We start from the raw sequence: 25,965 nt of genomic DNA, 5'->3' as shown, positions 1-25,965 counted from the left end.
GACTGGTTGCAATCGAGGGAAAGATGAATGCGGCCAAGTACAGGGATATCCTGGACAAAAACCTTTTCCAGAGTGCTCTGGACCTCAGACTGGGCCGAAGGTTTACCTTCCAACAAGACAATGACCCTAAGCGCACCGTTAAAATAACGAAGGAGTGGCTTCACAACAACTCCGTGGCTGTTCTTGAATGGCCCAGCCAGAGCCCTGACTTAAACCCAATTGAGCATCTCTGGAGAGACCTGAAAATGGCTGTCCACCAACGTTTACCATCCAACCTGACAGAACTGGAGAGGATCTGCAAGGAGGAATGGCAGAGGATACCCAAATCCAGATATGAAAAACTCGTTGCATCTTTCCCAACACGACTCATGGCTGTATTAGATCAAAAGGGTGCTTCTACTAAATACTGAGCAAAGGGTCTGAATACTTATGACCATGTGATATTTCAGTTTTTCTTTTTTAATAAATTTGCAAAAATTTCTACATTTCTGTTTTTTTCTGTCAAGATGGGGTGCTGAGTGTACATTACTGAGAAATAAAATGAACTTTTTTGATTTTTGGAAAATGGCTGCAATGAAACAAAGAGTGAAAAATTTAAAGGGGTCTGAATACTTTCCGTACCCACTGTATGTTGGCGAAGCTTCTGGGTCAGTTCGCTCTCATTGGCTGTTGTGGGTTTCTGCTCAATATTCCATCGCAGTTCCTTTCACAGTAGAGGAAATGATCACAGCTCAAATTTCAGATTTTTAGAAGTTAGGGAGCCTCTGATCCACTTGGCGATGTTACGACTATATCTGTAAACCTCTCACACTACAGGATCATTTGGGCTGATCATCTGTTCCAACCAGCCTCGGATCTGTAACACTTGATTGATGGGAGGGCCGAATGGGCACAAAATCGGCCCAGTTATCCTCTAGTGTCCTACTCCTGCATAAAATTGCAACCTCCTATTGTGTTGTCAACTTAAAAACACAACATGAAAGAGAAATCCTCAAAACAAAATTCCGTTAAAAAAATTAACATCAAACATTATATTCCACAAAGCCACTGATGCATCACACACACCCGCCACTACATAATCAGCCTTCACCTAAAGATCTTTTTCAAGCTAGCCACTCTGTAGACTCTCTGGGGATGGCTGGACAGCATGTTTTGATGCTTCAGGGCTCTCCAGGCATCTGTCCTGTGGAGCCTGATTGCCTCACAGCCCCCGCTCTGTAGAGAAAATGAGGTTGAGGTGGGCCACACGGGCCTCTCCAAGGCACAGAGCCATTGCAGTCGAAGTGGAGCCCTGACCCCCAGCAGATTTCTAATGGATTTTAGGCATCACAGGCAAACACACAGCTGGGCTCCAAACAAACTCATCAGAACACCCAAGATTTGTGGCTACCCCATCGACCCACGCACCCACCCACACAATCCTGCCTCCCTCACACTTTTTCTGTACTTGTGACAGGCAGTCACCTGATAAACTGAATCCACTGGTATTCTTTGTACTTTAGAGCAATGTAAAAAAAGAAATACATTAGCTCATTTTCAATACAATCCGTTTTTCATGTTTTAAGTATTTCATGTGTTTTTGTTTTCTTCAAGTATTCCATAGGGAGTTCGGGTAAGAAGTGATTGCAGTGTTTTTTAACTCACTTTTGCATGATTTCCGTGTGTTTGTATCTTCTCTGTCTGCCTCCTTCTCCGTCAATGTGTGGGTGTATATTTGTACGTAGTCTTGTATTTGCCACAGAGACGGCATTTCACTTCACTTTCATTTAGAGTGAAAAGAAGAAGTCAAAAAATAGCAAGGTGACGAGCTGAAACATCATGCATTAATCAGGGGGACATTTGTGTTTGTACAACAAATGATGGGCAGTTTTTGTAAAAAAGTATTCAAAGATTGCACATTAGTGAATGTCAGCTTCCTGAATGGAATGGACTGAAATGAAGTGAATTTGAACTACTACAGGCTTTTTCACTGTTTGATGCAGAAGTTGATCCAGTGTCTTTGGGCTTTTGCCATACATGGGAAAATTGTGAGTACATGACCCTGGCAAAGCGGCTCTTGGCTTGGCAAGGTCTTAGCTTTTGTCTCATAGAAGTCAGGGGTATTGATTCACGCTTGAGGTGTCTCTCTGTGGAGATTGGCCTGCTGCGCTAGCATTATCTTGGGTGGCAGTGTATTCATAGTGTACTGAACAATGGGGCTGAGGGACGATGAAGCTAAATTGTTCTGAATGACATTCATAAGCAGCAGGGGCCTGTGGGTTGTAGGAGAAAGCAGGCAATAAACTTTAGAGGATACTGAGGACAAGGGGAACTCATGCTCAAACTTTTTCCAAGTTGTACTTTTTTAAGTATCACAACTTGAAATTCCATTTTTACCCATGCCCAAGTTTTTTTAATGTCTCTGTTTGTCTCCCTCTGATTGTGCCAATCTTCTGGATCCACTCATGTAATGTATTGCAAGTAGATACACAACGACCAGTGGGTAGAGGGAAAGAGACAATAGTGTCACATTAAGCTGGTGAGCTTGAGTACCCTATGGAGTTTTTTGCAAACAAACACAGTTAAGTTAACATTCACTGTTTCTCATAGACCGTGAGTTCTCACATTTTGTGTATCCTTACTCCATAAAGTTTGGATTTGTGGAACCTGATGGCATGTTGACCGCGTGCACAAGCACCCGCTTTTAAAAACATTGCTCCATAGCACTACCAGTGGCCAAAAACTCCAAAGGGTACCTTTACGTTATGGATGAAAATATTCCCATAAGGACTTAAGTTTGGCTCTAACCGTCTGGCGCAGACCAAATTCTCCATCACCAAGTCTCCATTTTAGGCTTGTAAAGAACCTCTATTATGTTTACCAATAGTAAGTGAAACTGTATTTCAGAGAAACACTATTTTTCATTTGACACTATAAAAAGTATCGTTGGAACTTTACAAAGTATCACTCTCTTTCTTGGCAAATTATTATTTGCTAACTTGCTTAGGGGCATGTGCTCAAAACAGCATGAACAGTACTGCATGGATTTTGACTGACATCTACCTTCATGAGGATGCACTGATAAAGGTTTGTAATTTCAGTCGTAATCTAGATGATGATGATGATGATGATGATGATGATGATGATTTTTAACTTGCACAATAAATTAAATCACTGAAGCTTGAATTAACTTTAAGTGTCTCAGTTTCCATTATTTCCCCAGTCGTAAGCTTCACATATTCATTATTTTTAGTCATTTTTAGTCAGTGCTTGAGATTAAGTTTGCCTTCATTTCTCCTTCATAACCTAAACTGACCTCCTGGCAAGCCCAACATGACATCCAGAGAATGATGATGACACTAAAGACAGTATTCCTCATTGAGGATATTCGAGTGATTTCCATCTTATTAACATGTCTTCATCTCTGGAACATTGCTTGTAGGCTGCCTAAGGCAGAAACAAATCTGAATAAATGTGGCCCACGTGGAAATTAGAAGTCAAAAGTGCTATTTTAGACATTGAATTTGGCCATATAATTAAAAATGATGTGTTGATCCACTGTATGTATTCCACCTGTCATTTTTATGTTGCATGTGCACAGTTATAGGTTTGTGAAATGTGATCTACATCATCGTCTTTGAAAAGTCAAATAAAACTTGTTCTGTATTTTGTCAATTGTCACTTTGGTTCATTCATCTATACTGTTGAATTGAAAGTCATTTCATTTGGTGAAAATAATAAATTAATAACAACATCTGCACAAAACTAATCAAAAACTGCCCAAAATATTTTAAACCTAACAGCGATAATAAGTGAGAAAACGTGAGAAAAGCAGAATCACCATAGAAACAGATGAACAGCTCAAGGTGAGCTTCTCTCAAAACAAAGCAAGAGAAACAATGCTCTGTGGAGGTGGAGAGACAAGGCGCATTCTGTATATATGCATGCTTACCATATGTCTCAGATGGAGGCATCCTTCAGTTCAAGGTTTATGCTTCTGGACTCATTTTACCTCACTGTAAGTTGGACACTAATCAGTAATTTAAGTTTGCACTGTGATGAGGGCTATGTAACGTAAACAAAAGTGCCAAGTCCATTCATATTTGCAGATAATAGATCATTGCCATTGGAAATGTGAAAGCTATGATTTACAGATTCTATGTTTCTGCTGTTCTTTAAGCTGATTGACCCACATAGCTGAGAACCACTGCTGATCTGAAATCTTGTTTCCTGCGTGAATGAGTCTGGTGAACCAACAGCGTGTTTTACTCTCTGTCCTCCAAATCTGAGAGTATGACGTCGGTCCATATAGCCAGAAGCATCAGATTTCACAGTGCCCGCAGTGAATAGATAAAGCTGCGGAAACACATGATGCTTTTATAGCTTACCAAAATAACTTTAAGGCAGAAATTCAAATGCTTGTTATGCTCTCGTCACGTCAGAGGAGTATTTCAGTTCTCTTTTACAAAGGTAAAAATGACAAAACATCCTATCTTACTGTTGTACATAAAATCTTATTTTAGATTACCTTTGTATGAACCCCCAAAGTGTGCAATATTAGATAGAAAAATAAATTAATAAGGCATTATAAAACAACTGATACAAATGAATTGAGTAAAATATAAATATTAAAAAAAAACAATTTAATTCATTTTATTTATACATATTTATTTAACTGCAGACATTTTCTTTTCAAAATGCTATTCCATGACAGAGGAGTCACTGACCTCTCATCTGGAAACTAATTATGCTCTCCCTACAGGCTTAGCAACCTCTCCAAATGTAGCCAGCTAGCTCCAGTTTGCTAGAGCAATGAAAATGTTGAGACAAATGTCAAATATTAAATTGATTTAGGTTTCATTTTTTCATAGCTTAATTATCAAATTATTTCCTTGGATACCAATAGCTTGATTGATTGGGAGATAACCTGGAGGGGCAGTCCTGAGCTGAGAAGTTCGCGTGAGGTGAAGGTTCACCGAGGTGTTTCCGCTGTAGCCAGGTGGGAAAAGACGCAAATTTAATGGGAATTAGGGCCGGCAAATGTGCTCTAGTTAAACAAAGAAGGAGAAGGAAACAACGATTAACAGCGATTAGTTTAAGTGATTGTTTAATGTGCTTATTAGTCGTGAGTCATGATAGCAGAGGATATTGTTTTTTTACATTATTACGTCATTCAGAGTGGAAATGTGAACATGATCAATTAAGTCAGTAGTCGATATAATGGTTATACTTGGAGACGCATGATTAACTGGTTTATTTAAAAGCTGTGGTTAAAGTTGAATTATTATTATTATTATTATTATTATTGTTAAGATTAATCTTCATTCTTAGATGAACAGCTTTATTTATTTGGATGTGATTAATAACTTTATTTTTGATCATGTGCTTTTTTTCTGGTTGCGTTTAAAGGTTATCAAGCTATTAAACTCCATTGATGATGTATGAACTATAACTGATGTGTTGTGGAAATTCAAAGAAAGAAGATTTTAAGGAGCGAGTTGTCCAAGTGCCCTCTGTCATCTCCTAAGCCTTTTTCGAGTTTAAGGCAGTCACTGAAGCCACACCCCAGATAACTCGACAGACAATACCAAATTAAATACTGAATTGCTGCTGCTGCTGCAAACGTACATGGTACACAGGAACAGCAACCAATCTCCACTTTTTCTTCTATTTAGCTCAACAAGGATGTAGATGCTTCCTAGCTTCACAGCTATCCATAAATGTCTGGAATTCGACTTTTTCTGTCTGCAGTCACCATTCATTGTGTGTGTTTTTGTACTGGACGCACCCTTGACACAAACATTGTCCAAACTGCATCTCAATCATTACCCTCAGCACCACAGCGACAGCCAAAAGGCAGAGCAGCACCTTGCTCATCAACAGTGGCGCATGGCCTGATCAGTGAAAAAAATTCCTAAACGCAAATGAAAACTCACAGATCAATAACAAAAGAAATGCTGTCTTTTCATCTTAGCTGGGATATGTGTCAAGCAGATTGTGTGACTTTCAAAGCTGCTACGTATGTGTAAGTGTCAAATAGTTGAATATGCGTGGACGCATTTGTCCAGTATTTATTCCCCCTGATTTTTTTGTTTACATTTTTTAGTTTCTTCATGGCCAAGGCACTGAATTGACAGACTTTCTGACTTAAGTGGATGAGATAATTTTAAAATAATCAATTTATTTAAGTTTTTATCAAAACTACGTAATACACTTAAATCTAAACTTTTTTTGTACCCTTATTTAACGTTAGACAATGCTATGAACTGTGGGTTATTCTCTCAGGCTCAGTCTGCAGAGAAGCAGACTTATGGAGACTGTGCATAAAGGGTTCAAAAAGTATGTGAGAGAGCATGTGACAATTTGACAGTGGGACAGCCCTAAGCCCTCACACTTACCAGGAACGCGTGTATGTGTGTAGCATACATGCACAGCATACCATTCGACGCTACTCGAATAAACGAATCCTACTTCCTGTTTGAAAACGCCAGTTCTCCTGCAGCTTGTCGCCTGATTGTTTCAGCCCTGCAGTGGTCATGTACCTCCCGGCTAACTTGGTTCCAGTGAATTCTTTTGTGTTTTTGTGGTTGTTGCCTAGTGTTGCTGACGTGTGTTTTCCTGTGCTCCAGAATTGCTGCCCTGTGCCTTTCTTCATCGCTCACCACCAGCTGGACTACGGCAGACTGTCGTATGCTTTAGTCAGTCTTGCCAACACAGAACGTTTGTCAGTAAAGACTTTTACTATGCCTGTGTGTCCGTTTCTAGGTCTGCCTTAACTGAACCATGAACAACTTCCTTTTGAAAACTATACATTAAATAATATGTATTGAGCAAAACATGGTCATTATCAGGATGAAAGATGGGAATTTAAATGGTGCGAGAGATTTTTGTGGACATGTTGAGAACATATTGGCCCCCATTTTATTTATTTTTGTCTGAAATGACAGCTGTGACAGTGGCTCTCCTGACGTGTTAGAAGGGAAGTAATCTAGCCACCTTATTACGGTGGAACCTTTTTTTGCACTCACGTCTTCTCTTGCAGCCACTTTGATGTCAGACAAATGACTGGGGTAAAAACATTGTAGTTATGATTTAGCTGTAGCTTTCATGCCTTTTTCTTTATGAGCCGACACAGCTTTGACTACTTCCTCTCATCTTATGTTACTATATTAGCACAGTACAATGTCATCACTGGCTTTCCTCCCAAGTAATACTGTTTGCATTCAGTAACTTGTGAAATGTCACCATTTTAAAGCCAAACCTTTTCATTTTTTTAATAATAGCCTGTCTAGTTATCATGTATTTTTGTGGAGAGGAGATCACAAAGGAGAAATACTATGACAATTAATTAAGTTATAAGTTAGGTTATAGTGCCAGTGTTAGAAAAGAGGCAAGAAGGCTGTTGGAGGGAAAAAAATATTTGGTTCATTTTGATCTGAAAACAGGCTCAGTTTTAAACTCATGCACCTGCAGAGTAGTAGATGTGCTTTTTGGAGAAGGCACAATGACTTTTCTGCCAGAGGCCTCCTATGGGACTACCTGGTGTTAGAATAGACTGCAGCTCAACAGGGATCTGTGGCTGTAAAATCATTACGGCTACAATCCAGTTGCGACTATGCAATCCAGCTCTTACACTTGGTTCTGTTTTGTTTGTTTTTTTTTTTTTTTGGGGGGGGGGGGGTTGCCTGTGAAAGGTTTGATCAATACATATGAAGTAGTTGCAGAGAAACAAGGTCTGAAAACCAGCTGAAAGGGCTGATCACCTGGAAATATCTGAAAATCCTAAATCTGACTTGTTACCGTTGATTCACATGATTTATATGTACCAACAATCATCATGATTCATTCATGGTCTTTATTAGTAAAATCACTGTGATCAGCTATCATACACTGTATATCAGAGTCTTCCATGCATCTTCTTGAGGTTTGGTTTGTTTATATAGCAATACATTTTAGATGAATTTAAGTTTTTATGATCCCTTTAAAATCAATAAAGGTTTTGGCCCTAGTTTACATGTTGCAAAGCTTACTCTTAGACGTACAAGTAAAAGTATTTTCTCTGTTTCAGATCTCTCTTAAGTCAAAAGGTAGTTCTATCTCCTTAAGATGTGACTAACGGCTCATTTCACACACTTTTATAGTAAGAATTCTTATAGTAAACATTGGTGAACAGTTCATGACACACCCGTAATGAGCCATAAAGGCGTAGATGATCAACACTGCTAATGGTCACTTAATTACTGCTGATTGTTAAAAAGTTAGTTTTAATCATTTACTTTTACAGCTTGTTAATTTTACATATTATACAGGCTACAGCTCAGTGACACTATGAGATTTAATACTAGAATGCAATATCACAACAACTGACATTGCCTACAGGGTATTACTATGTTCAGCAGATTCACATTTATATTTCATATACCTTATCTTCAGTTGTCCATTTTTTTCTTTTTACATATTTTTATGGATCAGTAAATCTTCATCAGTAAAATTTTATATATCTGGGTATAATTACTGTGAATAAATGAGACTACTGTCGACTGGTAGCTCAAAGCAGTGAGGTAGTTTCTCAAAATTACAACCACTTTTCTCATAAATAATAGTTTATTTGTTTTTTATGCATGTTTGTGTTTGTGGAGGTGTAGAATGGTTTTACAATTTTGTCAAAATGCCAGTGCGGTACCAACCTTGTCTCCTACAAATGCATTTCTTTAAACATTTATATACTACAAAAAATACATTTCATAGGAAGTAATATTTCATTACTCAAAAAAACACCCATCAACACAATTCAGGCAGCAATAACATTTCCAATCAAAATCAGAATCAGCTATATTTGCCAGGGATGCATTACGGAACATAATCCAGAGGCAACAGTCTGCATTGCCATCTTGATATCACAAGGTAATTTGGAAAACTTAGTATTATATAAGCGTAATATCTAGAAAACAAGGTTGGTAATAGCTACCCTAAAAAAAATACACACTACAATTGCTAAGTTCATTTTCATGTGTAGAGGACACTGACATGCCAAATAATGTCTTCATCCCTGTACACCATACAAAGACTCCTCCTCCTTAAAACCCAAATTAGAACATATGCTTGAATATGGTTCACTCTTATGTATAAAGTATGTGGTTTCACGAAAACCTGTTTGTTAGGTTTATTCCCACGTCAGTCCTTGACCAAGGCACTGGCTTAAATGTGGAGTTGGTCCCCAGGCACTGCACTGTGGTGTCATATTCAGCTCATATGTCAAGTGCAGACACAGGAAACAAGGAGAAGTGTCCAGAAAGCTGAGGAAAGGGGCTAGTGCTCTCAGGCGGACAAACAGAGGGTTGGACACGGGCAGAGCAGGACTCTTTAGGCGGACAACCTTGAGACAGGGCCGAAGATTAAATGGTTATTGCAGGACTGTCACGATCACTGGGTGCACAAAGCAGGAGTGTGAGCCCAAATGCAAGACACAAGGAGCAGAGATAGGTTCCAGGGTTTTTAATCCAAGGCAAGACAAACAGGCATGAACAAAAACTCACAGGTACAGGAAACTGGTATATCCAAAACCCAGAATGGGTAATACAGCAACTTGCAGAACACACAACATACGACAACACTAGACAGAGCATATGCACACTACAATGACCGGACAGGGAATGAACAGAAACACCAAACATATATACACAGGGACTAACGAGTAGGGTGGGAGCAACACAGGTGACCAGGATCAGGGCTAACGAGGCAGAGAGACAGCAGGGGAAAACAGAGAGACAGGCAGGCAGGAAGAGAGATAACTGGGGGAACAGACATAACCTAGGTTACTGGACACTAAACACAGACATAAACTAAGACACAGAACTAAACCTAGGATACATGACAGACAGGTACAAGGTGAGCTAAACAGAACCTGTGAATGAACAATGAAATAAACAAGGCTAAACAGAGAAGACAAGAAAAGGAACAAAACTCCAACAGAAAACATGGACCAACTGTTACACAGACCGGGGTAGGGAACAGAGACAGAACTAACCAGGAAACAGGACAACACTCAACAAGGAACAGAACGGAAATAAGGAAAATACCAAAACACCACTAAACACTAGCTGACAGATAATAACTAGATGAATTATAACCCAGACTAAATAACAGACACCAAACTGATCAATAAGTAAACTCACAGTAAACTAAATTCAACAGAACGGAACTAAAATATAGATGCAAAACCCAAATCTTAGAATAAAGAACACAGAGTGGATAAGGGAGGCAACATAACAGGACAACACAGACAACAGACAAGGATAACAGAACAAAAACAGATTAACACAGAACCAAACGGACAACAAAATGGCAGAAATCACCATAAACACAGACCGGACACAGGACCGCAGACAAAACAGAACCAGGCAGGACTGGTGGTACCTCTATGGTATCACTGGATCTCTGGGGGGCTGGCCAGCATAGTCTCTAGAGTGCTGGATAGCTGAATCTCAGTCTCTGGGTTGCTAATCGGCTGAATTTCTGGGGAGCTGGACAGAAAAGTCTCAGGAATGCGGATCAACTAAGGTGGGATACTTGCTGGAAAGGAAAGCAGAGAGCTGGAAACTCTGGACTCTCTAATCAGCTCAGGAATGGGGTTGACTCAGGACCGGATGGCTGTACACTCACGACCCTGAGCCTAACCGGCTGAAGTGTAGGTTGTTCTCCAGCAGGCCTCTTCATTATCAGGTGGCTCCGGGCAGAACTGTAAATCCATCTTGAGCTTATATATAGCTGCTAATTTCTCAATCATAGTTGGAGGTTGCGGCGCCTGTGCTCGGAGAGAATGTTTTTTTTCATGAATGTATGAATAATCTGCTCTTAAAGTCTGTGGAATCTAGAGTGTAGTTTGAATGTGGAGAACCACTCTTTTGGATCCTCTAAGAGGGGTCCTGTGTCAGCTGGGTCCATACTTTGCTCGGATTCTTCTGTCATAATCAGCTCATATGCCAAGCACAAACACTGGAACAAAGATTTGGATCCAAATGCAGACCTCCAGGCAGAACAGATTTGGTGTAATATATAACAATATGTAATGTATACATAACAAAAGGTGAACAAACTTACATCCATGGTGAAACAAACAGTCCAAAACGTAAAGTCCCCAAAAGATCTGAAAGAAAAGCAATAACTCATACAGAGAAAGAAGGCAAAAATCAAAACACAAAATCCATAGAATCCAAAATAAACAAGGAAAACAGGCATAGACACTGAACGGAAATGATGAGATAATGAGAAGACACAGCCTTAAATACACAACAAGGAGGTGATTAACAAGGCACAGGTTGAACTAATTTGGGAGAAGCAAATAAATTAATGCGAAAATGACAATAAGACTTAATTTAACCTAAGAACATTTAACATCCCAGTCAAATCACACTATTATCCAGAAAATACAAGCTATATTGTATATATGCACATTGTGCCTGTGCAACTCATTTAGCTGTCTGCTTATTATGTTCTTTGAAACCAATTGTGGAACACTTTTCACTTTATTCCCTTTTAACTGCTGAAAAAAAAAATACATTATGTCAGCCTGGCTTGTTTTTGCCAATGTGACATCTTAGTTGTTATTGCTTGGTCTTATTAGTCAACCAAAGGCTATGACTTTGATAAACTTGGTTTCTTATATGCTAAAAAATATTATTTGTACTTGGAGTTCTTTGAAGCATCATTTTTTTGTTACACTAAGGGAGCAAAGACCATTACAAATCTCTAATACAGTAGGTCTATTATAAATGAGAATTAATTATGAATTTAAATATGAAAACTTTCCTCAGGGTCTTGACTTGAGTATATTTATTGACAATTTTGTTAGTGAGCCTGGGGTCAGACTGTTTTTTTCCAAGGCAGGTGTTTAAACATGCAGATATAAAGACATTACTGAAGACATTCACTTCTACTATAAACAGGTCTGTAACTGCATAAATTAATGATAAAAATACTGTAGGTGTAGTTCAGACAAATGCACAAAAAATCACAAACAAGTGTACAGAGTCTCTTTTTATGATCCTATCTGGCAATGGTAAATAAGACTTATTAAACCATGTTTTCACACAGTAACGAAAATCTTTAACTGTATACACTGCAGTCGTTTAATATGAGGTCATCTAATCTGTTATATTTAGATGGTAAACAGCCAGATTTTCATGCTGAAATTGTTATAAAAAAGGTTTAAATGAAAGTTTTCTTCAAATTAAAGAAGGTTTTCACTGACTACTGCTGATTGATGTGCCATGCACGTGAGTTGCTGCTGATCCTGAGCAGTTTCCCCAGACATGTCACGTTTGACATAGCCATGGGAAGTAGGGGTGCTGAGGATGCCGCAGCAATCTCCACCCCTAGGTCATATATATGGTGGTACATTCATTTGAAATTATAAATTCTATTTATTACTTTCAGCTCAGGTTCGTATGCTTGTTTATCATAATGAAACAACTTCTTTTTCTTTTGTGTACTTGTAAATTCTTCTTAACTTTAATGTAATTTGCTCCATTTGATTGTTCCCTATTATTTCTTTACAGTTGTATGAGTTGACTTCTCGAACAATAATTTAGTTAAACGTTTCAAAGCACAAATGACTTTTGTCATGGCTGTTGGAAGTAACGGTACACAGTATAGTCTAAATCTTACACAGATCTTATGACAGAGCTTAAAGAGTAAAAGAGCAAAGAGCAGTGCACATTACTCCACAACTAAAGCTGCACAAATTAACACAAGCAGCATCAAAAAACTGCATCACAGCTTTTAAATAAAACCATTTCTTTTCTTTTATCTAAATATCTAAATCACGAATAATGTCAATGATTAAACCTGCTCAGGGATACCTGAATTTTGGAGAGAATGATCTATAAATACTTTTTGTTTGTTTTTTTGTGAAAATTGATTGGGAGCATGACTGACTAATTGTACATTAGGCTACAACCTGTCCCCTGAATCTTGAAAATGACTTTGTTCTCACTTTAAAAGTATTTTTGCAACTTATTGCTGTTTTATGATTTTTTCCATTTGAATTGTATAATAGAAAGAAATGAAAGACAGGAATGTTAGTCTTGGTCTTGGTGTGATCTTAACTATCTTTTGCTGGTTAATGGTCCATTACTCTATTTATTTATGGTAGTTAAGTTAGTTATCTAAGTTATGCATCCTTTGTGGGTTTAACTATAATTAAATCATCTGACATGTTAGGCGAAGGACCTGATTGGTACACGAGAACTGTAAACTTAAACTCTACCCAACCATATCAATTGGATAGTTCTTGAGCCGGTGGCAATGAAATAACTTTGTATACAATTACAAGGTAATTCAAAATTAATGCAGTATGTCAATATATTTTTAAAACCCAGAAATCCGAGGAAGTAATACATTAGAATTGACCTATCTATACATAATAAAAGTGACTCAATAAGTACTTTAAAAGTGCAACGCAAATACATTTCATCCCCTTTGACCCTTAAATCCACACAGAGAGACACTAATACAATATGGCTAAGATAAACTAAGGTGTTATCATGGAGATGATTACAGTCATCATGTGTATGCTAATGTATTATATATGCTGTGTTAGGCCATGGTCTGCTTCACACCCTGGGTAAGACAAGAGTCATTCATAATTGATACCCAACGTTTACTGCAAGCCCAGGTGTGTTGCAGGAAATAACCACTGACCCAATTACAGTTTGCATCCAGCATGCTTTGGTTAATTTGTGTAAAAGCCATAATTGCTCTTGGTTTTATAATTCATGAACAAGGGCGTGCGGCACTGGCAGAGCACCAGCATCTATTACTCAACCACCCATGAGTGCATCCTCACACTGGCTCTACATAGACAAATAGTAAACATGTGCGTGTGTGTGTGTGTGTGTGTGTGTGTGTGTGCGTGCACTCACACACATGCATATACGCAAACACAAAGCCTGTGAATGCACTTGGGCTAAATGGTTGCAGATGTTAATATTGTGAGTGAGAAAGATTATGAACTTGAACTCGGGTGAGTTGCCACTGGGAGATACTAATGTGTTTTGACTGTTGTTGTTTTTTTTTCCTACAGGTGCTGCTGCCATCAGAAACGATTGGCAGCTGGTGGGGAGTCAACATGCCCATTGTTAACATCATTGGCCATAAAGAGAACCTGCACTATGTGCTTGAATATGTAGTGTTTCTGGGTTGGCACAGATACAATTTCAACGATTTAATGGTAAGTATTTTTTCCTGCTTCTCCACATTCCTTTGCTTCTTGATTCACTAAAGTACTTAATATTTCTGAGTCAGTTTTCTGGTCTGATGGCATAGTTTTTTTTAGTTTTTTGGTATAGTTTTCTTGCCATCATATAGACAATGTCACATTGGAAAAAACAAGATGCTTTTTTGTGAAACAAATTAAGTGTTAATGAGTACCTAAAATTTGTTCTGACAATTAGAGAGCTTTCAAGTTGTCATGAATTTGAGTGTGGTTATACACACATTTTAAATTCAACTACTTGATTCCACCAGCCGCCAGAGCTGTTAGCAGCCATTGTAGATGAGACTTATTGTTGGGACATCACTTTATGGGAAACGAAGAAGCATGTAGGCCAGCATACATATAAAACTAGAGCCAGGAACAAAAAGATGGCATCAAAATCTCTCTGGTCCATTACATCACCAATGATTGTGAGATTAAGTTGAATCAAAATACTAGATTCCTATTGGCTGAGCCCCTCAAGGGAGCACAGGAGCCCCCTGAGGTGTGGCCATGATGTCACTAAACCCCCAAAAAAGTGAATATATTCCACAGTTTCTTCACAGAGAAAAAGCATCATGTTTTATTGCTGCGTGCCATTAACTGCGCTTTATCAAGACCAGCTGCTGAATGCAAGTTCACTGCTGGTTCCTGTGTAATAAAGTCTTAATTACTGTGTTTTAGCACAATAATTAGATTTTTGTGTATCCTTGCTTGTGTTAGGTCCTGCCACTGTGTATAGAGCCAATAACTATATTTTATCAAGACTAAAGTCCAGTACCGGGTACTGTGTGATAAAGCGATAGTTACATGGAGTCTAGCTGAGGCAATCAGGATCTGCCTTTTTAATTCTTTCTCTCCTCCCATACTAAGGCACACACACACACACACGCACACACACACACACACACACACACACACACACACACACACACACACACACACACACATCTTACGCGCATCCACGCGCATCCACACACATACGCATCTCAAACCCACAGATAGCCTGTGTAGCCTGATGCCAGTTGTGCCCCACGCCATCTTGGTAAGGACAGGCAGAGTGATGATCCAACCCCCTCTCCTCCCTCTATTGCCTAGCTCTCTCTCACACACACACACACACACACACACACACACACACACACACACACACAACTACATCATATTCCTGCTGATTGTTGTATGCTTTTAATTTGCTTAAAGTAGATGACAGCAGTTTATTGGCTGAAGTTGTTGATCATTGATCTGAAGTAAATAAACCCTATTGTTTTAAGAGCCTCTGCTTATTTGTGTCTGGGTTGTAATAACGAAGGTTACGATATGGTAACCCTAGTTCTATAAGCAAATGAAATTAAATTTTATTGTGCACGTAGCCGACCAATAGGATGCCGCTACCGATACGTGCTTGAAGTATAAATAGCAGTGTCCCTACTGCCTCAGCATCCGACCGCCTCTTCAGCAGACGGCGTCAGAGCGGCAGGGCTCATCGGTAGAGGGCTCCGCCTGTGCTTATAGAACTAGGGTTACCATATTGTAACCTTCGTTCTATCTCACACAGGCTCCGCCCTCTACTGGACTCTATGGGTGCAGCGGGTGGAGCCCGATGACTGTCCGCCCTAGCCGTGAGAAGCCAAAGTCCACCACACCCTACCACCACTTCACCTAGTGACAGAGTGGTGGTAGTCACTAGATCCTCACTTTTCAGATCCTAGGTCGCACTTGCGAGCTGGATCCCGAGAAGGAGCCCGACATATCCAAGAGATAGAAACGCACAAACAGTACACACAGTAAGGGCCAAGATGCCATTGTGCAGATCTCTTCGACACACACCTCGCTGAAAAAGGGTAGTAGACACTTCCACACTTCTGAGTGGAATGTGCACTCACTGCTAAGGGTGGGTCTGTTCCAGCCCGTGTCCAGGCTTGGGAGATTCACTCACAAAGGTTCTTCTTGGACAGGGTTTTACTGACTGCACTATCACTGAAACAGACGAACAGCTGACCAGTGCATTGAATGGGGGCTGTGTGCTCTACATAGGACGTTAGCCTAGCACACATGGACACAACAGATGCACTCTCACCTCCCTGCACCCTAAGTGGGGTAGGGGGGTAGAAAGCATCCAGATTTATTGTCCTGGACCTGAACATGCTCCTTATGTTCTTAAGAACAAAGGAGGTCTGGTGTCTCAAACCGGCTGGACTGTGGACACCAAGAACCAGCGTGCAGCTGGGGTGAACCGACAGGCACACAGCTCACTCACCTTCTTAGCAGAGGTGAGAGCAAGCTGCAGGGCTGTTCAAGAGATAGCAGGACTGCTCCAGGGGCTCATAAGGTGCAGCTATTAGAGCCACCAACACAAGCAGCAAGTCCTACTGAAGCACTGAGACACACGACACCGGTCGCTGTCTTCTCACACCCTGCAGAAAGCGCATCACGAGGGAGTGGGTGAAGACTGTTCTGTCACCAAACCCCCTGTGACAGGAGAGATAGCTGCATCGCGAAGGCCCCTTCTCCTTCAGATCTTGCAGGAAAGAGAAACGGATGCCATCTCCGCTCTCCCGAAGCGAGCTCAGACCTGCTGAACCACATTGTTGTGCGGGCTCCACCCGCTCGGTTGGGGGCCAGCCCTCAACATGAGGCCAGGAAGTCCACTGCCTGGTGGTATGCAGCAGAACTGAAGAGAGTAGCCTCGTCTCAGAATGCTGTCCACCCAGCTTATCAGCATGCAGCGGCATCGCCATTCTGCATGAATGTGGGGGGGTGGGGGGGGGGCAACGTCCAACGGGCTATAGTGTCCCTGAATGCACCAGGTGTCGCTCCCTGGTGTCTTTCAACGCACCACAGCTCGCTGCAACAGTGTCACCGTGAGCGCGTCGTCATTGGAGCAGTCAATATCAACACAGCTGCTGAGTGAAGCCGAGTCAGGACAGGGCATCCTCCTCTCCACTGCAGTGAGCTGCTGCTGGGAGAATGAGCCGCTGTTCACTGTGATAAAGTGTCACAGGCCGCACCGCTGGAAGAGACGTATTGCCTAGATTGGCGTTAGCTCGACTCATGCCATCGCAGCTAGTCAGATAAATGCTGCGCTAGTTCGGTTGAGCATATGTCGACAATGTGGTTGTGGGGTTTAGGAACACACACACACACACACACTGTCAGTGAGCCAGCAATGTTCCCGTGGACACTGTCGTGAGTGCACAGGGAACGCAGAGTTAGCTCGCATTGCTGCATTGTGTCACCGCCATGGCAGCAGCCCTTCATTTGGCTGCCGGGCGATGTAGGCGACCCGTTGCGCGGGCCGGACAGCCGGCTAGCGAGGAGGTAGCCCAACACGTTCAACACGGCTAGCTCAATGAGATGGGGTTGGTGCACTTCTAAGAATGTAATGTGTTTCTAATAAACAGTTTAACATTCACAAGCATCACCACAGTGTACACACAAGCAGCACATGTTAGACCAGTGGCTTCGTGAACACAAGGCCGCAGGGCGAACCCTTAGCCTCACCCCCCTACGTAATACGCATGTAGGCTATGAGTGCAATACTATACATGTGAGTATAACAGTCCTCTCATAAAAATATATACAGATCAAATCAAAACTATGTGATTACTAACTGAACTATTGCAGTAATTTATATTAGTAGTTGAAAAACAAAACAGAATTCTACTAGCAATAGCTTTAAGGTACCTGACATAACATTGATAAGGTGTCCACAGAAACTCAGAAAAGCAACTTAATTTAAAGATTGTTCGTGTTTTGTATTTTAAAAATATACATATTGCATTTTATTGCATTATTGATTTTTTTTCCTGCACACTAACAAAATGCCAAAAAATAGTATATGCAAATGAATGCATCTCAATACTCATGCCAAGTATTTTGTCTAGTTGTAATCTTTTGCAGACAGCTCATAAAATCCCACTAAAATCACTCATGAATGTGTGCACCACTGTCTTTCTTCTACCTCTTCTGTCTGCTTGCCGGTAATCAACAGGTTTATATGGTCCATGTCAAACCCTTGCAGAGTGTGACTTTGCTGGCATATTGGGACAGAACGGGCAATCACTACTCACATGGTTTTAGCTAGGCTGGGGGCTGATTATATACAGTATATCACAGTAAAAGAGCGTGCACAAGGAAATGATGAGGACAATAGTGGGGGGAGTAGAGGGAGAAATGTAGAGGAAATGTATAAAGGATTTTAAAGACTCATTTGTCTGGCTCCTTAATGAGAGGAAGCGGAACAAAGACCCCGGCTAATATTCCGAGGGGTCTAATTAAAATTAGGTGTGATCCGATGGAGGAAGGAGCCACAGAGGTGATTTTAGTCACAGCCCAAAAGAGACCAGCTAATTAGAGAGAGTGATGGCCTTTACTTGAAAACCACTGGAGAGTCGCAGGGCACACACATTGTCCACATCCCTTTGGCCTGGCATGGAGTTTGCTGCCATACTCTTTGCTGCAACCAGGGCAGAGAAAAGAGGACACTACTGGGGAATGAGACAGGAACATCAGGCAACAACAGGGTCGCAGCAGTTGTAGGGCAGCTGTGGACTGTGAATTGACAACAGAGCAAAAATGAATTCCATCCCTGCCATTTTTTATTTTACACACACACACACACACACACACACACACACACAACCAGCTGCTCTATTTCTGTTCTCCTTGTACATGTTTTCCAAGTCTTCTTCTCAAACAGGCTTCAGCAAGAAGTCTGCCTTCCTCAGAAAATGTTACCTGGTTGCATGGAGAAGTCCAGGATTTTACACTCCCACCCATTATATCAAGAAAAAATAACACTGATGCCTGAAATAAATGAAATAGATTAATCCTCACCAAATTTCTGCATAATTTCATTTCGGTGCTCGATCGGGATCCCCTCCAAGCAGTTTGAGCCATGTCACTCTCATTGATGAAGAAACATCAATAGCTATTTGTCAATGTGAGCATTATGTATATGAGCTATCGGGTTCTCTTTGATTTTGCCCAATGGCTTGTACTTGTTCATCTTACCTTTGACATTGAGGGAATGCCGTCTTGTTGTTCTTTATGAGACTGTGATAGCACTTGCCCTAATCTTAATTGATGGCAGTGTGGCTCATCTGCTAAAAGCAGCCTATATTTATCTGGTCGAACTATATATGTGCACTAATAGCAATTGCTTTCTGCTGCCTGTCCTTGGGAAGCTGCCAGGAAGACTGTGAGAGGGTAAGAAGTATCATCCTAATGTCTCAACGCCATAGCGCACTAAATCATTCTCTTCATAATAAAAGCACATACAAAGATCACCTAGGTACAAGCACACACACACACACAAACACACAGTCAGTCTTGTAATTGTTTTGTTTAAAATAGAAGAGGTTTAAACCTGTATCCCTCAGTCAATAATCTGAGATTGAGATAATGTGTATGAGAGAAAGATTTGAGACTCAAAGTAGCTCTCTGCTTGCAGAGACACTTTAACCCAACCCAATAGCCATGGAATTGTCAAATGAAGTGGCTGAAGTGTTCATGTCTGAAAATAGACTTCCTGTGTAAGGTGCTTACAAAGGATGTGTTGGCAGGACAAAGTGCACCCATTTTGTGGTCATCACCAAAGGTACAAAGTACAATACATTGTCAAGCACAGTTGCAGAGAATATAAAATGCCATGCTGTAATTATCATGTAATTGTCAACAAAAATAGTTGTAGTTATATATATTATAATATAGGATATTTCTGCTGTTTTTCCTGTTTGAGTTTTGGAGGCTATCCTTTACGGTGGCCCTGAAGTACAAATCAACAACAGCAAATCGCACAACCCGACCGCAAATCACAACATGACAGCATTGGTGAGACTGAAACGTAAAGTGTAGCTACGTGTTGGACTGATCCTTGTCATGATTGGTTGCACGCCATTTTGTAGCCTACTGCAGATCAGTTTTTTTTAATGTACCGAAACATTAATGTGAGTGAAATAACTCAAGATTATTTCAATGCAGGCCTCTAATGAGAATGAGTATGCTCACACTGATAATCCATTTGAAAGAGGCTGGGTTATTCCGAAGAAATAACTTCTCTCTGTTTGTGGATGTAAGGAATACAATTTTGATGAAGTTGCGTGGACCAGAGTAGTTGTTTAGTTACGGCACTATGTGGCAAGTGCTCAAGCAGAAGTATAAACTTAATGTTAAACAGAGTGCAGTGTTAAGGTTGCTGAAACTACTGAATCCATGAGGGACTGAAATTAGAGATCTGCAGGAGAAAACGTAACTTACTACAATTAAAAAGACCCAAAAAAAACCCAACAACAAACCCAACAAACACTACTGAACCCAATATTAATCTAAAAACAAAATATCCACATGCTGCTGTGTTGTTAAGGATTTTGTAGTTCAGAGTCCCTCTGCCCAATGCTAGGAGTTGGTTCCTTCCACTTTCTGTGGTGGAGTATAAAAGGCAGTTTCATACTTTGCATGTAATTGTTTTTATGTGTTTTATTGTTTTTACACTTGTGAAAGCACTTTGTAACTGGTTTTTGAAAAGTGCTCTATAAAAAAAGATTATTATTATTATTGCTCCAGCTCCCCCTTGGCAGATGAGTCAGCAGCAGCAGCATGTGGAGAAACAAAGAACCGGTATAAATTACTAAACAATTCTGCTCAAATGAATACCAATATTAACCATTAATATTAATCATTTGTGCAAAGAACAAAAATATCTAAAGAAAATGTGTTTGTGGTTTATTTGTAGAAAAACTAAACCATTACCACCACTTAAGGTGTTGGCGGTTGATCTATCACACATAGGCGAGCCTACGTAATACGCATGTAGGCTATGAGTGCAATACTATACATGTGAGTATAACAGTCCTCTCATAAAAATATATACAGATCAAATCAAAACTATGTGATTACTAACTGAACTATTGCAGTAATTTATATTAGTAGTTGAAAAACAAAACAGAATTCTACTAGCAATAGCTTTAAGGTACCTGACATAACATTGATAAGGTGTCCACAGAAACTCAGAAAAGCAACTTAATTTAAAGATTGTTCGTGTTTTGTATTTTAAAAATATACATATTGCAAAGTGTAGACTTTGTTGACAGACTTTCCCTTCACCATGACTTACCCTGACACTATCTCATGTATTGTTACTTCAAACCTACAGGTGTCCACTCTTTGTTTAAAGGCTGACTTTACAGTGTTACACTCATAACCACTCATGTGGGACATGATGTGTCCAGTGGATGGATCTGACAGGCTACGGGTGCCACAGCAGGTTTACAAAGACCTTCAATGAGAAATTGATCTGACAACCATTCAAGGGTAAATCATTTCCACGAGTTAATTACTTTGGAAGAAAAAAAAATTCAACTGAGGCATCTGTGCGGAGTGTGAGAGCCAGGTCTGTACCGAGGGAACACTACTACTCAGCAACTGATGGATCACACAAACTAACCTGTGTTTGCTGCTGTTTATGGATTATTCTAACTTTAAATAAGGAGTTTTTCAAAATCTCCATCACGCAGCATTGAGAGAAATTTTCTATTCTCATAATGCATTATTAAAACATTAAAAAATCTTACTCTGTTTCATCAGATTTATTCTTAAGAATGCATTGCTTTTGATTGATAGCCAAGATTAAGCTTAATAAACATCCTTTTTATTTCACCATGTTTTACACTCTGTAACATCTCTGCCTTTTAGCCAGCCAATTTACACATCGTCTCTGATTAGATTTGCGCATTTTAATAAAACCATGGGTGAACTCCAATCTCCTCTAAGTGACTTTAATCTGCTCAGATTAGTCAATTTGTGCCACATGTGAGTATAATGCAGTGAGAAGGGATGCATTTTTATGGATAAGTAGTCAATAACATCAGCATGTTGCTGCCATAGTGCTCTTTGGCTGAGATCCAACCTGTTAAAACCATACAACAATACTGGTAAAAGGCCTGTTGGCTTTGCAAATTGAGCCACTGTAGGCTCGCTGGGATCTGATTGGATTTCCCCCAGTCCTGCGGCTGGGAACATGTGTTTCTGCGATCCCCAGAGCGGCTGTCAGTGATGCTTCTCTCCACCCGTGGAAGGAGAGAACAGAGAGAGGGAGAGGCGGGAGAGGGAGAGAGACAGAGACGGAGAGAAGCACCCGTGGCTATTTACAAAACATTCATTGTTTTATCTGTGCGAGGCAGTCAGAGGCCTTCTCAGTCCTCTCCACCTCTCATTAATCAGTGACAAAGCCTTATTTAAGTGCTTGTTGTCCTGACCTATTCATGACTGACGTTGGCATTTAAGAAATACCAGCGTAGAGTGCTATGGTATCGGCAGGGTGGGTGGAACGGGAGGTACCACACGTAGCATTTTAGTCGGAAGCGGAGCCATTAATATGTTTCTCCTCAGAAGAAGTTGTCAGCTTGGCGACAGCACCTTTCTCAGACTCATCAGTCAGCGGATGTGGATGGAGCTCAGTGCGGGTTGAAGAGCTCAATGGGTGATCACCTTATGTAATGAGAACGACTGAGAGATAGCAAGGAGAGCAAAGCAGAGAGAGGGTGAATCACCTGTTCGGAGAGATAAAAGAAGGAATATACAGGCTTAAAAAGACATTGAATGAAAAATGCAGAGAGGAGAATGAGTCATCTGTTCACAGAAGCACACAGGAAGAGGAATCGTTGAGGAAGAAAGCAGAGAGGAGCGAAGAAAAAGACAGAATGACATATATGATGGCGATGAAGACGACTATAATTATTTTGGGGATGATGTCGATGAGGTCGATAAAAGTGAGCAGAGAAGAGGAGATCCACAATGCATTTGGTTGACAAAGGTCAACCTCACAACTCCCCCTCCTGACTCCTGTGTGGCTGCACATCAGTCTGCCTGGCTTAATCATTAACACGCTCCCTGTCAAGGCTTTATCACAGGTCAAGTTCAATGGCGCTCCTGGCAAATAAAAGCACTTCATAACTCAGCTGCTTTATAAGCATGACTGGGTGATTGACAGTGGCATAAGTGATGAAGCGACAGCAGAGATGGATGGGAAGAATAGTACAGATCGTCAGACAGCCAACAGGTGATATCACAGAAATCTAAAGGAAAAATCCAACCTGAAAAACCTATATTTTTTTGTAATTACAGCAATTGGACATGGCACATTACAGCAGTGCTTTCAAACACAGAAACCCATTCTACACTGCTGATATCACTCTCTCCACCTACATGTACACAGCACAGGAAGCCCTTCACTGGGAGCTTGTCAAAAACACATTTCTGGGAAGAACAATTTCACTTACTGAAGTAGATGTAGACAATGGAGGATGAGAGAAAGTACAACAAATAAATCCCGCTTTTTGTATAAATATTCACTTATCCCAGAATAACTACTTCCAGGGTAGAGTGGATTTAAAATCACTCCTATTGACTTTTTTTACGCACATTTTTATGCACTACTAGATAAACTCATTTTGTTTATAAGTTGCATTAAGCTCACATTTCTATAAAAAAAGTGGAAGGATTAAAATAAACTAGATATGAAATCCAATTAAGGAGCGACCAAAAAATAGATGTAGAACGACCCAACAGTGCAATTTTGCTACCCTTTCACTTACTTGATATGTATATGTATATATATATATATATACTAGATGTGGAGATACTCTTTGCTAACATATCAACTTTATAGAGAGAGATGACGTGATGATGTGTTTACAGCTTGTTTCCAATGTGGCCAAAAAAATCAGTTATTGCAGGTGCAAGAAAACTGGTGGCCTGTACTATGAAGCGGGTAACTGGCTTATCCAGGTAACTTCAGGAGTAACTTCATGACATCGGGTGTAATTTATATATTTTTTTATATTTGTTCCACTGCGTTTGCAGTTGAAATGAAGTTATTCTTAACACAACAGCATTATGTTCAGCGAACCCTGCAGCCTTGGTGATTTTAGAGAGGAGATCTTAATTAATAAACGGGACAGTTTCTTAGATGTAGCCCATCTGTAGGCTATAATTGTGTTTCCACATAGTGTTCCACATAGTGTTTCCCTGAAATTAAAGTAACAAAAAATCAAAAATCACTCTGGTGACTCAGTCTAATATAACTTTCCACTGCATGCATTATACACGGCAGACATGTGTGTGATGTTGCAGCCTTGCAAAGTGAAGTTTCTCTCACAAATGTGTGACATCAATGTCAGAGAATATTCAGGTTTTTTACTTGTAGATTAATCTTGGAAATTAAATTTTGTCTTGGATTATTACCCCTCTCCACTGGCTCCTTTTTCTTCTATTACAATGGACCTTATGTGCAGTTATACCTTTACATCTTAAACATATTACACACAAAAGAAGAGCCCATAAAATACATAATAGAGATTTGAACTACAATAAGAACACTGTGAAGATAATTAGGCTACAAATTTACTCAATGCGATGCCAACAAGCCTACCTGGATTTGTCGGCGCCACAATATTAGATTTAGCTGTTAACATGTCTTTACCCGCGACCCTGTACGCAGGATAAGCGGTTGATGGATAGATGGATGGATGGATCTATCCTGATACATTCAACGTGCATTCTTCTGGAGAAATACGGAGAATGCGCCATTGCGAAAAAACTGCACGGCTGAACACATCCCTTTTATGCAAACGCACACCAACTCCAATTAAGTTAACGCCAGGTTAACACCAGGTAACACCGACTAAGCTAACCAACATCTTATTCACCTTCGTAGTTTGCCTGATGACCCCGAGTTAACTCTGATTAGGTTGAACTCCCTTCGTAGTACATGGTGATGTGATGTGTAATGTAGTAGCCTAATCATTAGAAACTGAAATGTTGATAAAATGTAACATTTTTCTTTTGTTTTATAATTTTATTTAAAATATTCTGCATGGTACAACTACACAAGTACCGTTTTGGGTTTGATTTGCATGTCCTCCACAGCACTGGCAATACATATTTGAACTCTTCATGGTTTTTAAACAACAACTGACTATAATCGTAAGTGTAAGTTTCTTTCTCATCTATGACATTCACCAACATTCTCTTCAAATGTCATTCTCCCTACAGTATTTGTCTAAAACGTTATCTGCTCCCTACTAGGCTCCCGATCTGCTATTGTTACAACCATGTCTGGACTAGCTGTTGGCTGCTCACTTGAGGTACTGACATTTAACTCACACAGCTCTTGGGTAATAATCTTGGTTATAGTAAATTGCATTCATTAAAGGCAGTTAAATATAGATATGCAATTTAATAAACAAGAATATCATATTATATTCACCATCCCTGTTCAGACAAACTGTGAACAAGGTCAGGGGCCAGTCTTACGCTTTTAGTTATTTTGACTTTGACAAGTTACTGTGATTTACTACTGGCTTACAACAACTTAATTTTCTTGTTCTGTATTTTGAAAGAACATATTTAATATATTGTGCAATTTTATTATTTTAAATAAAATTATTTGGTTATGAGTATGTTTTATTAAATATTATATTTCCAGTGGGTAGTGGTAAAATATTCACAAAGTTATCAAATACTTCAGGGGCACAATAAGTCTGTTAATAACCGGTGGAGATGCCCGTTGAAATTTGAAGTGTTCTTGACTGAATCACAGACAGGACTTCCAGTGGCTTGATGAGTTGCTGCTTTAGGCTCCCTTTCATCAAAATGAAGCCCTCTGTCATTTCATACTCCTCTTACAGCCATGGCAACTTCAGAGGTCATACACAATATCAGACAGTCTT

The sequence above is a fragment of the Micropterus dolomieu genome, linkage group LG20 (assembly GCF_021292245.1).
Source record: "Micropterus dolomieu isolate WLL.071019.BEF.003 ecotype Adirondacks linkage group LG20, ASM2129224v1, whole genome shotgun sequence".
Lineage (NCBI taxonomy): Eukaryota > Metazoa > Chordata > Actinopteri > Centrarchiformes > Centrarchidae > Micropterus > Micropterus dolomieu.
This window is presented reverse-complemented; position numbering follows the sequence as displayed.